The sequence below is a fragment of the Chlamydotis macqueenii genome, chromosome 7 (assembly GCF_036417535.1).
Source record: "Chlamydotis macqueenii isolate bChlMac1 chromosome 7, bChlMac1.mat, whole genome shotgun sequence".
Taxonomy (NCBI): domain Eukaryota; kingdom Metazoa; phylum Chordata; class Aves; order Otidiformes; family Otididae; genus Chlamydotis; species Chlamydotis macqueenii.
Window position 1 is genome coordinate 2,568,449 of NC_141562.1, and position 13,095 is coordinate 2,581,543.

The following is a 13,095-nucleotide window of genomic DNA, read 5'->3' on the forward strand; positions in this document are numbered from 1 at the left end:
TGCTCTTCAAAGTTCTGGGAAGGAAGTGAGCAATGTAAGTTTAGCACTTATTAGGTTAACGGCACTTTTCAGCTGATACTTTTTTCTCATAGATGCTGCCACTTTTCCTCATGGTTAGTGGCTCTGAGTACCAATACTGTGTTCCTAGGAAAAATGTGAGACTGTACCCCTTTGCAGCTTGTTGTAGTTGCATCAGGAATAGTTGCAGTGATTTTCTAAGAGTAAAAAACAAGGATTTTGTAGGAAATATGTTTAAAAAAATACCCAGCTTATGTACATACCTACCTTCTTAGGTAGCTGCTTTGTCTAACAATATATATATATTTTAAATTTCTGTTTATATATAAAATACTTCAAGTTCTCCTTATAGACTCTGATCCTCTTTCCTTGCATTTCCCTGTCTTAGACAGGGCCTCTTGAGTTGGTAGAGTTACTCATTTTGCATAATTTTAAAGCCTTGGAACAAATGAAACATTCCCCTGAAGATGAACTTTTAAAAGACCTGCTGCCCCGTTCTTATGGAAAGGAAGTCATCTGGCAGTACAAAGCCTTTAGTGCCTCCCCTCTCTCCATGACAGTTCCATTCCCCACGTGATCATGCAGCTACAGCACCTGGAAATCTCCCAGCACCATAGTTCATAACTATTCTGTTGCATCTTTCCCAAGGATATGTAACCCCAGTGTTATGGTAGAGGATTTATCCAGACTGTCCCCTATATATGAAATGAGCATAAAAGGATTAAAAAAATTGAGTCAGAGTTGATGTATAGAAAGATAGTCTGCTGCTCTCAGGACTGAAACGTAGGTTCTGCATGGGGTTATTAATAAGTAGTGTGTTAAGCGGAATACCATAGCTACATACTTTAATTGTAGATGGCGACTTTTGCGGTTGCTAATGTTTAATTGTAGGTGTTGGTATTATTGCCTCACTAACAGCTACTAGCTTTTTTGATACATGTTGGTGAGAAGAAAGTTTTGAGATAAAATTACTACGCTGTCATATATTGTTATCTTTAGCTGGTGTTGGGGCTGAAACGTTAGCATGACTTAATTTGAGGTATGACTTCTTTTGAACTTCTGATGTATTTATATTTTATTTTTAAATGAACTTAAGCTTCTTAAATTCATTCCAAAGCCATATGCCATCAAGTCTCATCACCAGTCACTTAGATTCCTAATTAACTTATACTCCATAGACCCATTTCTTTGCTTGTATTTCTTTCAAGTTTCTCTAGTATGCTGTGAGTTACACTGGAAGGAACAATAAGATTTAAAGGAAGAATTAATTTAGAAAGTTGGGAATAGAACAGATAAGGGAAAATGAGAAAAAGCAGCTTAGTATTTTGTCTTGTAAATGGCCTTGCTCTGGTAGACCAAAGAACCCATTTATTCAAAGAAAGGAGGAGTGTTAATGAAATAGATCATGAGCGTAGCTATTACGGTAATGAATTTTAACACTCACTTTGTTATATGATATTTTATTTATGAGCTTCCTGATTATTCAGATAAAGACAAGAAGTTTATAGCACTAGATTATGTCTTGTTTTCATAAACATATTCAGTAGTTTAATAAACATAATTTATTTTTTCTACTTAAAAATCAGCAAAATTTATGAGAGATTATCTTAGGGTTAATGAAGTCTAACATTAAGGAAATATTACCCTATAATATTGGAGCCTTCAGTGCTAGGGTTGTAATTGCTTAATGCTTTTTTCTACAGGCTATTTTTATATAGTACATACTTTGTACCATTAATTCTTTTTTTACATGTTACTCAATTCATTGGAAAGTATATATCAATGTTTATATTTTTCAGTCACTGCCTTCATTAGAAGATATAATATAACTTTGATAAAAGAAGGAAAACAAAAATATCTTTTTTGTTATGTAAGGCGCAACGTGTATAATTAAGAGGGCTGTTTTGTAGAAGACAGTGATACTGGGACTTTACTTTCCTGTCTTGAAAAATGCTGAAATATCTAGGAACTCCTGTATTTAAATTTCTTTGAGATCCTGTCAGTAATCAGTTACAAATGTAAACCAATTAATAATCTACAGTGGAAAAAATTCCCAGGCAGAAAAAAGTCTCAGAGGTTAGCGTGTGAATCTTGCTAATTAGCAGCATAGTAGTTACCTAATTGGCATCTTTAAAATGTAAGATTGAAGGTATATGTAGAAAAGAGAGCACCTTACAGATGCATTTATTTTTCTTAGAAGAACCCAAATAAGGAAAACAAAAGAGTGCAATGGAGTTTTAATTTAATGTATTCAAAGTCACTTTTGTGAACAATTTGATTGTTGTGAAGAGAGTTAGCATTTTAACATATTAGTGCTCTTGGAATATAAAAAAATATTTTCAATTGTAAGAAAAAAAAACAGAATATGCAGCATACTGGCTGATCATTCTGTATTGATTAGTATTGCAGAATTGTTTGTGGGGCTGTATTAGTAATGCATGATATGAATTGCAGTTATTATACATGACTCAGAGCAATAATTTGGGGTGATCTGAGTAGATAGTTCATCCTCTGATTTTTAAATAGATACCTTTTTCAGGCTATGAATATGACTAACAAGATATTTTACAAGTGGAATCAGTTATGAAGGTAAATATTAAGTAGTATATTTCAATAAATTACATCAGTGTCCACTGAATAACAGTTTATTTTTCTGTGTCTGGTAACCTTGTTCTTGAATGCCTTGTGTGTGGCATGTTAGGAAGGAGGTACACAAAGGAATAGTGGAAAGTTGGGAAGTAACTGGCAGGTAGGTTTGCATTTTTTCAGGTTAATTCACTTGATGAAAAGCTGCTGTATGTGATGTGTCATATATCAAAGGCAGGGCATCAGTAATCTTTGCTCAAGGGCACGGGTAACAGACAGAAAGACATGTGAATGAGATGGAAAAAAGCAACTCATCCTTTTCTGCTAACACCACGAAGGAGATAAAGGAAGATTTATGAGTCATCTTGGACCACATACCAGCAAGAAGCATACAGTATTTTTCACATGTTCCAGAAATTGGTAGTAGAAGGTAATCAGACTGTCACGATGTCCATCAGATACTTTATAAAGAAATTGGGTCCTTTGGGCTTTTGATTGCATAGTCAGCTTTTTCTTTATGCTGTAGTAGTTGTATTTTTTCTTTTCTGAAGCAAGTAATTTGTAAGTTAAAGAATGCTACATCTCTGTTTTAAATGTTTTTAGTTGTTAGTGTTACTAATGTCAACCAAGATAATAATAAGCCAACCAGTTGCAATAGGCTGATGCTTTGTTTTAGCTTCAGACTTTCAGGTAACTTATTTAACTGAATCTTACTAGAAATACTTCATGGAGCTTTCCCAATGTACAAAAGTGTATTCAAAAGTAGCTATATCTAATAGGAGGAAAATATTTTATACTGAGAATGCAGAAAGTAATCTCATGCCTTCATATAGGGCTGCCTATTGATGTGTGGTATTTTGTTATTAATTAGTATATTCTAAAAAATAAAATGGGAAAAACAGCATTGCTGGAAAACTTTATTTTAATTATTTTACAATAAAGGATGCCAACGTGATATTTAATACTTGGCCATCAGAATAGTATGACTTTGATGTCAGGACTCGATAGCTAAAAGCATTATCTTCTTAAAAGTGATAGCAAACTTCTTCCTGGGTTCCAATCCTATGGATTACACAGGCCCTAGTCAATCAACTGGACTATTTTTGCAGAGGAGTGAAAGGGAAGTGGGATTAAACTGACAAGCTAACACCTTGTATATGCAGATTTAAAAATACAAGTATTCATTTTCATTCAGCTTTCAATTAAGCAGTGTTTTCAGAATATTTTGCTTTTCCCTAATGACTTTTCTATGTTCTTGTGTTGCTTTTTCCATTTCTGATTGATGAATTTGTCATTTCTGAATAACTATCAGTATTCTTTTCATATTCATGTAGCTCACATTTCAGTTTCCAGCAATCCACGTCATTTCATATATTTACCTACGTAATGTGGTTCTGGGGGGTGCTGTGCATGCCTGTGGACACTATTCTCTCTGGCCAACCTTGTTTCCTTTGCTCCTTCCACTGCACTGGATGCTCCTTGGGGTGTCCACAGGCTTTGCTGTCTCCCTGCCTGCGCCTAGTTGATGGAAGCTGAGCAGAGTCTGGAGCCTTACAATGCCATCAGGATGGACAACATTTTGCAGCACCTTCTCTGGTCTAGCAACGGACCTCTGGGACCAATGCCAACCCTTTCTCTTCTCCCACAGTTTAAACATAGCCTTCCCAAAATTACAGCTGTTATCGATGCTCTGGGTCAGTAGTTTAGCTCCTCAGAGGTAGATGTTAATAGAAACAAGCAGACAAACTTTGCACAGTACTGTCAAACATGATCGCTCCCTAATTACTGATATTGGAAATGTCTTATCTAGACCAAACATAGACTTACATGTTTCAACCTCTTAAATGCTCTTCGGGCTTAGAACAGTTGACTTCTGGCAAACTGGAATTGTGTTATGGTTTTCCTTCAGCTTCTCAAATCAGCTTTTGTCCTGGTCTGGTATCTATCTGGTATCTATGGAAAGGGGAGCTCTGGTTCACAGTGTGGTATCTTCAGAGACTCAGGTATAAACTATACAATCATCAGGTTCTGAATTTGTCAGTGATACTGAAAGTTAAGAGAGTATGATGCCTTCCTTATGGTCTTTGAAAGATACTTTATCAAACACTTTTTTAAAAACTTTAGCAGCTTGTTCTGCATTGGTTTCTTTCTGCAGACTCTGATTTGCTTACCACTACCAATTACAGTTAACGTTTAATTTTATTTAGTGACAGAACATCTATTCAGAGATGAAAGATGTAAGAAGTTGCTGACCCTTAATGATGTACCTGTTATTTTAGTGATATGTTTACACTGTTTTGAGTTAGTAACAGTCTGATTTATAATAATGACAAAACAAGTGTTTTAAGGATACGTGATGCAACCTTTTCTGAGGGCTTCTTGCTGGTGAGAAACCAAATGTCAGGGTTTGTGGAGTTATTCTCTGTTAGTTTTCTTATCTCCTTCTCTGTTTTATGCCCATTCAGGAGTGTGGACTTCTTGGAAATATCATCTACTTTAATTCCTTACTTGTGGATAAATGAAAGCTCAGTAATATTTCAAATTTATGTTTTTGTTTTTAAAGCTGAGGCCTATGAGCAGAGCATGTGGACCTCAGTATAGATTTTTGTATGTGGAATAACTTGGTTGCTGGAAGCCAAGACAGGTGTATGTTTTCTTCTTGAAGGTGCAGTGGAGGAGATCAGAAAATAATTATTTAATCAATGTAAGCTGAGTTTTGTTTAGTGAATGGAGGTTGATGAAGGATAATGTTTTAGTTAGGATAATTTTGGATTACTACACCTTAACTCACTAGTGGCTAAAACAAATTAAAGAATCACTTCTTGTTTGAGGAATGTTTCCTGATCATCTACCTGGGAATGTAGCTCGGAGTTGCCATAGATTGGGCTCTAAATTTACCTGCCTAGACCACCTTATGTGGTATAGGGGTATCTTGTCAGATACTACAAGCTAAGCAAGGTTGGGCTTGATTAGCCCTGCAAAGGGAAACGCTTAGGGAAAGCCAATGTTTCTGAAGGAATTTGCCTTAGTGATTAGGTAGGTGGGCTCTTATCTTAGTTTGTTTTGGTAGGCATTGGAGGACTGCTATTTTTCATGTGCTGTTTTTAACCGGTATGCTGAGTAATCATTTGAGTATATGTCACTCTTCAAAAAGCTATCAAAAACCTTATACATGTTTTCATTAAATACCTTGAGCAAATACATAAATCATTCCTACTTAAGCACTTTCTGTACAGCTAGTTTTAATTTCTTCAGTTTCCCATTTCATTCGCCATGTGTGCTACTATACCATTACATATACTCTACCAGCCATAGTGTTGTTGCACCTTCTAGTAGTAAATGACATTTTTCTGTTACTCTTGAAATAAGTAATATATTTTGAAATACTATAGAGTGGAAGGAGTTGAGTAAATGTAATGATGATGCAGTTCTGCAATTGAGTAGCCTTGTCTTCCTGATGAGAAGTTTCAGAATACTAGAGGATTAGTGCTTTCCCACTAGTCAGTATCTACTCTATCTAAAACTCTTTCTTGTTTTAGAAATCAAATGGTTTTGAGGAAAAAAAATAAACATAATAACATATTATTTTTGGTAGAATAGCTTGCAATTTTAAATATGTTTCTGAAGGTAGTTGAGGGATTACTGTAGCATAAAGTGTCCTGTTAAAAAGATTTCCCGCAAATATGCTGTAAAGTTTACTGTTGCTATTTGCTGTCAGACATTCCAACAGCAACATACTTGTGCAGCAAGCACAATTAGAAAGATGGTAACTCTAGTTTCTTGCTGAAAATTGATTTGGTGGTTTCGTTCATTTCTGTATGCAGCAAATTTTGAATAAAAGGAACTGAATATAGTTCATGCAGTTGAATTTTCAAGAAAACATTTTAAATCACAGAATTATAAGGAAGCGAGAAAATCCCTTAATTGCAACAGGTTCCACAATGCATAAAAGGACTATCTGGCAGAGAAAATGGGCAGTGTGCTGGTGATCAGATGTTACAGCTGGAAAACTTCTATTCAAAGTACTTTAGGAGTAATAAACCTAATAATTTGTCCACAGACTGCTGTTATTCTGTTTTGTTAAAAATCTCTCTTCCCTATACTATATACACTTATATATGTTCCTATTTTGGCCTAGCACTATTACAAGTATGAAAGAAATTTAATGCTATTTTAAAAAATACATTACAAGCTTTCTGTGTCAAAGTATTGTTCTCCAAAGTTTAGGATAATTAGAGTTTTATAATGATGCTGAGAATTCTTTTATGAATTGCTGCTTGTTGCTAGTTAACTTCCTTGTTAGTTTTCTGACTTTCAATCAGTGTCACTATGCTGCTCAGCATGGTACGTCTTGGAAAAGGCTGAAAATCCTTGTGAAACTGGGAAGTTCATCTGCTTTCAGTAGCAATATTTGTCTTGTTCAGATAGGTAGGGATTTTTGACCAGAAACATCTCTTAGAATGCTGCTTGCAAATCAAGACTTTTATTTGTTCATAAGCCCATAATGGGAGTTATGTTATAATGTTAAAATGTACTTGACCTGGTATAAATAGGATAACCAAATGCAGGAGAAAAAGATCCAGAACAAAAACCAAAGTAGTCTACATTGCAGTGACTTTTTTAAAACTTTAGATGAATCTTCAAAAGAGAATAGAAACAGTAGCATAATTATATTGGGCAGACCTCGTCTGTTGCAGGGCAAGCACAACGGAAGATGACTGACTAAATTGGGTAGTTTATTTGATTTGGTTTTGCTTTTTTTCTAGGCAAAGTGAAAAGAGACTGATGTGGATACTTTTCCTGGTACTAGACAATTCTATGCAACACTTAAGTGCGCCTTACTTCATCCCTGGAAACATTCAAGGCCAGGTTGGATGGGGCTCTGAGGAACCTGATCTGGTTGGAGATGTCCCTGCTTCTTGCAGGGGGGTTGGACTGGATGGCCTTTAAAGGTTCCTTCCAACCCAAACTACTCTATGGTTGTATGCTATTTCTGTAGGCTGTATTGCAGAGAAGACTTGGTCTGAGTGTGACCTGTCCTCATTCAGATGGTCAGTGAAGTTTCCTATTTAATTCCACATTCACACATCTCCCAATTTCCTGACACAAAAATGGCATCTACACTGCAGCCTTTCTGCATTTTTTTTATTGCACTGTATTTGCATCCAAAACCCCCCAGATTATTTACATTTATTTACCTTACCTTTGATAATTTACTTGTTATTTACCTTTCAAACAGCTCTCAGGTCAAGATTGAATATGAGAATATTGTATGTTTCAAATTGCACTGCACAGGACATGTAAAAAGATGAAAAACAGAATATGTTACAGAATGAATAAGAAAGGGGTGTTGAACAGCAGTGCTATGTAAATATCTACTCTTCTGTTTTGATTCTTTCTGTTTGAAAGCAGTAGTAAAGAAAGAAAATGGCAAATGGTCTCTCAAGACATTTATGCTGATGTGTTAATTCAGCATAAATTCATTCTCACCAAAACGGGTCACCTGGCTTCCCCCTGGTTGTTTATTCCGATCCTCTCCCTTGTTATTTCTGCTGAGTCAGTTTGGTATGGTCCACACTATGCCTACGCTGGCACCGGTGCAGGAACAAAGTGAGACTGTCAGGAACGTGTGGAGACAAATAAGGGAGAAGGGAACTGGAGGAAGAAATGTCCTTTTTGGCTGCAGCCTGGCATATTCTGTGTTAAAGTCTCTTTGGACTTGAAGAAAACTCTTATCAATTGCAGTGTTCCCATGTGTTGTAGTTCAGCCCCGATCGGGACCAGACTACGCAGTCTCTCTCTTGCTCCCCCCACCCTCCGAGAGAATAGGGGGAGATGATATAAGAAAAACGGCTCAAGGTTTGAGATAAGGACGGGGAGAAATCCTTAAAGTTACCGTCACGGGCAAAACAGACTCGACTTGGGCAAAACTATTCATTTATTTCTAAAATTAGCAGGAGAATGAGACAGGGAACAAGATAACCTCCCCCCACCCCTCCCTCTTCCCGGGCTTAACATTATCTCTACTACCTTCCCCTCCCGAGCGGCACGGGGGCGGAAAGGGAATGGGGGTCGCGGTCAGTTCATCACATGTTGTTTTACGCCGCTGTATCATCGTCGGGGGAAGAACTCCTCGCATTCCTCCTCTGCTCCAGTGTGGGGTCCCTCCCACGGGCCACAGTCCTTCGTGAAACTGCTCCGGCGTGGGTCATCTCTTCCACGGGGTGCAGTCCCTCTAGAACAGCTGTCCCAGCGGGCCCTCCACGGGCCACAGCCTCCTTCAGGCCTCCACCTGCTCCGGCGTGGGGTCCTCCACGGGCTGCAGGTGGATCTCTGCCCCTCCGTGGACCTCCATGGGCTGCAGGGGGACAACCCGCTCCACCATGGTCTTCACCACGAGTTGCAGAGGAATCTTGGCCAGGAGCTGCATTACTCCTCCCCCTCCTTTTTCACGGACCTCACAACAGGCTGGCAGACATCTCTCAGGATCCTTTTTACATCTTATTCACTTCTCATCTCCTCTCCACTTCTTGCAGCCGGGCCGGGCCGAGTTGGGCCCAGTCGGCTGCCCGGCGGGAGGCCAGAGGGTGAGGCCTGCAAGGCCCATGAGGCTCGCGCCTCCCCCTCTCTGCCCCCCGCTCAGCTGCTTCACATCTTCTCCTCCTCTTTTTCCTGTTTTCCCCTTCTTAAATACGTTATCGCAGAGGTGTTATCACGGGACATTCTGCTACCAATTGGCTCGGCCTTGGCCAGCAGCGGGTCCGCCCTAGGCCCGGCCGAGTCCACTGAACAAAGGGGAGCGACTTCTAGCAGTTTCCTACAGAAGCTACCACCTTAGGCCCCCCCTCACTAACAAAACCAGAACACCATGCAGATGTTTTCTGTGTCGTATGAAGCATGACTAATGGTCAGTGTCCTAAATATCTTCTAGGAGTCTTGATTTCTGTGAAGAACTATGCTACTTGAGTGAAATAGTCTAAATCCTTCTCAGTATTTAATGATACAGTTGGATTTCAGGCAAGTTGAGGTGCTTTAAAGACGTCTGAACTACAAAGGCTATGAAGTCCCACTTTAAGAACAAAGAAGAGAGTGTTCAGCTGCAGCACCACCTCTATTTGTGGTGTGACACCATCCTGAAATCAACCACGGCTTCTCAATGTCTGAGATCAAAACAAAAGATGCATACATTTAAGATGTAAAACAGTTTCTCACCCAATTAATGAATAGCATAAAAATGAACAAAATGTAGTCACTGAAAATATTTAGTATCTGCTTACACAAGTGACCCTTGTGACCTAGTGGCTTGTAGGAGCCGGTGTAATTGATTTCCAAAATGAAGCCGCATCTCTACTGTTCCCAAGAAGCAGAGATTAACATATGTGTAGTCAGAAAATAATATAGCTGTCATAACTTATCTGTTTAAAAGTACTATTAAAGACATGTTGCTGTGACCTTCACTTTGGTATAAACATTGTTTGTGTGCAGTAATTTTGAATTACTTGAGTTTTGGACATCCAGAGTTTGCTTTCAGTCTATGACACTCTTCAGGAGAGAGAATCACCATTTTCATCTACTTCATGCTGAAAGGTACAAGAGAAACACACTGGTTTGTTTTGAGTATTAATGTTTGGACACTTTTTTCTATGGTTTTGAACAGCATGTCTGTGTGCATGTCCATTACTTATATCACTGTACAAAAACATATGCTTAGCAGAATGCAAACTTAAGATTTAGTTTAGCTTTTACATTTCTCCAGTCTTTTCAGTGTTGGTTTTTTTCTGTTAGAGAAGTCATAATGTGTTAGTATATCACTACTGATCGTCTTTTGGGGAAAGACACTATTGTAAATTAGACAAGTCAGATTATTTAATGCTGAGAGAGTATTGGAGCAATCTTGGCTTTTCATCAATTAAAGTTTCAGTAATAACATTGCCAAGTAAGACTCTTAATTGTCAGATATAAACTAGGCTGTCTAGATTAGTCACATGATGTACAGTATGTAAGTACATGTCATATATATGACTTAAGTGTCAAACAATCCATCTGATAACACTTTACCAATTACATAAATACAGTGAATGTAGATTTGATTTTCTTCTCTTGATCTTTATTTGGAGATGACATCTACAAAGAATTGCTTACGTTTTTACATGTGCATCCAGTATGTAAACCTGAATCTTCTAGTAAAGAGGAGGAATCTTTTAACATTACTTATTGAGTTATACAGAAGGTCATTTCTTTTTCTGTGGATCTCTTATGAAAACAATCCAAGCTGCTCCTTTTTAGACCTTTCAATGAAATAGTTTTAAATGTAAATGGTTGATCTTGGAGTGCATTATAAGTCAGTATTGTTCAACATGGCAGTTTATTGATGGTAGTCTTTAATTATGTCCACGCTGTCAACCTCTGCAATCCTTATTGCTTTGTTGTAGATCAGGTAAAAAGTGTGAAGTTTTCAAAGCTGTAGAGATGAAAGAGTAAACACATTTAAACAGTTCATTCAAATACGCTTAAGGAAGGGGGAAAAAAATACTACTAAAGCATGCAGGGAAGCCAATGAAAACCTGAAAGCACTTTTTTTTCTTTTGATTGCAGTGACAGCCTTAGAGTTCTATCACAGATTAATCTTTATTTAAAATGGAAAAATGCCAGAGAGAGTATGACTAAGTAGTTTATTAAATAATGGTAAGAAAACACATATTTACAGGCCTGCACTTTATTAGATACATGAACAAAACCATATTTTTTCATAAATGATTGCATGTGAAGTTTAAGAAACTATAGTACGAGACTTGGTTTTTTTCTTTATTCATTTTTTCTTTTTTTTTTTTTTTTATTATTTTTGACATGGGCATTTGACTCCAAACTGGTTTTACTGTTCGTGTTGCTGAATTTGCCACTGAAGGACTTTTCTACCAAAATCAATATGTTTTTGGTTTCTACGTAGCTTTTACCTATAAAGTCATAATTAAGGGAGATGTCATGGCTGATCCTCAGTGTATTCACTGAAAGGCAACCAGCACACTGTTAGGGGAGTAAAAACTGAGGTCCTGTTTGGTCACATTTTTGTTCCATATTTGTGTTGTCATTTGGATGCTCCAGGTATTTCCAGCCAATAAATATTGTCACCACCTCCACTATCCATGCCTGAACATACCTTTTTCAGAAAGATTATATCAACTTTAAATCATTATTAAAATGAGAACACTTTGCACTAGCACTTTTGCTAGAGCATCAAGTGTTAACGGCAATAAAGGAAATAGTGCAGCCCAGCTGCAAGAATGATATTGCTTTATTTCTCTGATCTATATTGCCAACATTTTTCCTGTGTAGTGATATGTTTGTCTGTAAGCCAGTTTCTGGTTTTTTTTCTTACTAATGTTTTAGTACCTTTTGTGTTCTTTTTTACTTTTTATTACTTATTTCTTGCTGTTTACAGACTGAGTATATTTCATGTTTATCTTAATATGTTCATTTTCATGCTTTTGAGAGCAAGTTTATCCTCAGTCATTTTAGGAATAATTTGAGATATGGCTATGACAAACTCAGAAATGCAGTTGGTGCTCTCCTTTTACTGTCATAAATACAATATTTCAGTATTGGAAATGATATGTGGTGGGAAGGACTTTTCAGGAGGTTGTCCTCAGTAATATAAAGCTTTATTATGATTATTTATTTTTTTTCTCTACAGAAATAAACAAAGCAATACCAGGGACTCCCACTGTGAAATATAAGTCTATGGAATCACAGCCAGCATGGAGAAGGGGGAGGGGACAAACTGTTTAGTCCTCTCATCTGTAAGGATGAGAAATAGTAGAGGAAGGGGACTAAGAGCCAAATTCAAGCAACAAGAAGTGGGGCAGCCTTGTGGGTGCTATAAATTTGCCTACTTTGAAGATGAGACAGGGCCAAGTTTTTAATAAAAAAAAAACAACTATTGAGAGTTACTAAGCATGCGAACTGTGCTGAGTTAGGGAAGTTCTTAAGCTGAAAGCAGTAGGAAGCTGGTAGAGCATCATGGTGGGGAGCATCATGTTTGATTGCGTTATTCCTGTATTCATTCGTTCTAAAAGGGACACACCCTTTTGGCTATGTTCTGTTTTTTGTTTTTTTTTTTTTTTTTTTAGTGAGGGGAGGCCTAAGGTGGTAGCTTCTGTAGGAAACTGCTAGAAGTTGCTCCCCTTTGTTCAGTGGACTCGGACGGGCCTAGGGCGGACCCGCTGCTGGCCAAGGCCAAGAGGATTAGTAGCAGAATGTTCCATGATAATGCCTCTGCAATAATGTATTTAAGAAGGGGAAAACAGGAGAAAAATAAAAAGAGAAGAGAAGATGTGAAGAAGCTGAGCAGGGGCAGAGGCCTAGAGGGGGAGGCACGGGCCTCATGGGCCTTGCAGGCCTCACCCTCTGGCTTCTCACCAGGCAGCTGACTGGGCCCGACTCGGCCCGGCCTGGCTGCAAGAAGTGGAGAGGAGATGAGCTGGATGATGTGAA

The 13,095-nt window shown here is 37.9% G+C and overlaps 1 protein-coding gene and 1 long non-coding RNA gene across 2 annotated transcripts in view; one reads left to right on the forward strand and one right to left on the reverse strand.

Moving 5' to 3' along the window:
* Positions 1–8,941, reverse strand: part of LOC147600029 (uncharacterized) — a 686,528-nt gene extending 677,587 nt beyond the window's left edge. Inside the window, exon 1 of the long non-coding RNA XR_015259069.1 lies at positions 8,897–8,941. This is a non-coding gene — a long non-coding RNA (uncharacterized LOC147600029). The remainder of the gene's footprint in view (positions 1–8,896) is intronic.
* LRMDA (leucine rich melanocyte differentiation associated) overlaps positions 1–13,095 on the forward strand; it is a 681,403-nt gene that overhangs the window by 196,623 nt on the left and 471,685 nt on the right. The window lies entirely within an intron of this gene.